This window comes from Ochotona curzoniae, unplaced genomic scaffold (genome assembly GCF_017591425.1).
Source record: "Ochotona curzoniae isolate NIBS_2020 unplaced genomic scaffold, NIBS_Ocur_1.0 contig_2321, whole genome shotgun sequence".
Classification (NCBI taxonomy): domain Eukaryota; kingdom Metazoa; phylum Chordata; class Mammalia; order Lagomorpha; family Ochotonidae; genus Ochotona; species Ochotona curzoniae.
In genome coordinates this window covers 16,015,236-16,017,547 of record NW_024465421.1, presented here as the reverse complement: position 1 = coordinate 16,017,547, position 2,312 = coordinate 16,015,236, and positions in this window count along the sequence as shown.

The following is a 2,312-nucleotide window of genomic DNA, read 5'->3' as shown; positions in this document are numbered from 1 at the left end:
GTTATGGCTAATCCCATTTGTGTGCCAGTCCTTGTCCCAGTTGTCCCACTTCCCGTCCAGCTCCCTGCAAGTGGCCCGGGAAAGCAGTCAAAACCTTGGGACCTCGCCACCCACGTGGGACACCTGGAGGAACTTCTTAGCTCCTGGCTTCAGATTGGCGCAGCACCGGCCGTTGTGATCACTTAGGGAGTGGATCAGCAGATAGAAAATCTTCCTCTCTGTCTCTCCTCCTCTCTGCATATCTGATTCTGCTATTAAAAAAAGAAAATCTTTAAAAATGCAGCAATTACACCACAACACCAGCCACCAGCCCCTGCATGGATGTTCCGTGCAGAACTATTCATCATGGAGGAGGGGGAAGCCCAAATGTGCAATGAGAGTGGAAGAATCCATCCAAGAAGCCGCCTTGTAGGGCGAGAACTGTCTTAAGGGACGGAGCTCTGTCGGATCACTTCCCCTCTCCGAGTTCCAACACAAACCCTCCATTTGGGATCAGGGTTTCTTTATCCTCTCACGTCCAAAACGCCACTCCCCACCCTCGAGGAAGCAGAAAGTACAGCTTCAAGGAGACACAAAGGGGAGCCTGCTTTGGGGAGTTGGAAGTTTGTTTCCAGGCAGAACACACAGACACCTGCTGGGTGAGGAGGCGCATCTGCGAGAAATGCTGCCGCCTTGTGGTCAGTGTGCGCCACTGCAAGCTCCCTCCAGGCGAATCCACCCTGGGGCTCAGCCTGCATTGAGCGGCGTGGGATCCAGAGGCGCAGAGAGGACGGGCCTTCGACGGCACAGGGATGGGCTCAAGGATGCTGGACGAGCTCTAGAAGCGAGAGAGGGCAGCATGGCACGACCAGAATGCAGCAGTCTCGGGTGCTACAACGGGCAAGGCCTAAATACCCACGCTACCCTCGTCCAGGGCTGCATTACCAGGAACCGCCACGGGAGGGCGACAACATAGCAGGAATGGGCTGTCCAAGGTGCAGCTGTGGGCAGGGCTTGGCCCTGTGACTGCTGGTGGCCACTGGGGCATCCCTTGTCTGCCTTCGGGTGAGGTTTGCCTTGAGGTTGCCCCGTCAGGAGGTGCTTGCTCTCAGACCCCAGGCCTGAAGCCACAACTAAACCCTACCGCCTGGAGGCAGCAAGGCCGTGGGACCAGAGAGCCTGGGGGAAGTCCTCCTGGATCTGGCAGTGGCCCCGGCAGATGCCACACGAGCAGACCCTGTGATGCTGGCAATGCACAGGTCCGTGGGTTCGAGTCCCATCTCCACCACTTCTGCTCCAGCTCTCTGCTAGTGAGCCTGGAAAGGCAGGGCAAACTTGGTCCAAGTGCTTTGGGTCCTGTCCCCCATGGAGGACATCTACGTGGAGTCCCTGGCTCCTGCCTTTAGCCTGCTGCTTCCCGACTGTGGCAGGTATTTGGGGAATAAATCAGCAGATGCAGAGGGGGAGAGAGATTGATCTTGCATTTCAAACATGTGCGTACATTTTAAGAACAGAAGATAAAAACAGCCCCTTCCTAATCGGTATCGTGGAATTACAGTGATGTCCAAATGGGCTCTTGTTCATTAGGCTGGTTGTGGGCTGGCTAAGGGTCCTGCCAAATTCGTGTCCACTCAGAACCTCAGCCTGGCGTCTCTGAGGGTGGAGTTAGTTCAGGAGAGAGGACCTGGGTGAGAAGGGACCACACCCCAAGAACCAGCACCCTTGTAAGGCAAGAACGGACCACCGATAGATGCAAGGGCAGAGCCCTGGGGAGACCCCCACGTCAAGGCCCGCACCACCAGAAGCCAGGAAGCCGGGGGCTTCTTTCCCTACAGCCTCTGGGAGAAGCCTGGCCACAGAGCTGACCCCTCGCCCTAAACCTACAGGCCGGCCCTGGTCCAGGGCTGCATTACCACGAGCCGCCACGGGAGGGCGACAACATAGCAGGAATGGGCTGTCCAAGGTGCAGCTGTGGGCAGGGCTTGGCCCTGTGACTGCTGGTGGCCACTGGGGCATCCCTTGTCTGCCTTCGGGTGAGGTTTGCCTTAAGGTTGCCCCGTCAGGAGGTGCTTGCTCTCAGACCCCAGGCCTGAAGCCACAACTAAACCCTACCGCCTGGAGGCAGCAAGGCCGTGGGACCAGAGAGCCTGGGGGAAGTCCTCCTGGATCTGGCAGTGGCCCCGGCAGATGCCACACGAGCAGACCCTGTGATGCTGGCAATGCACAGGTCCGTGGGTTCGAGTCCCATCTCCACCACTTCTGCTCCAGCTCTCTGCTAGTGAGCCTGGAAAGGCAGGGCAAACTTGGTCCAAGTGCTTTGGGTCCTGTCCCCC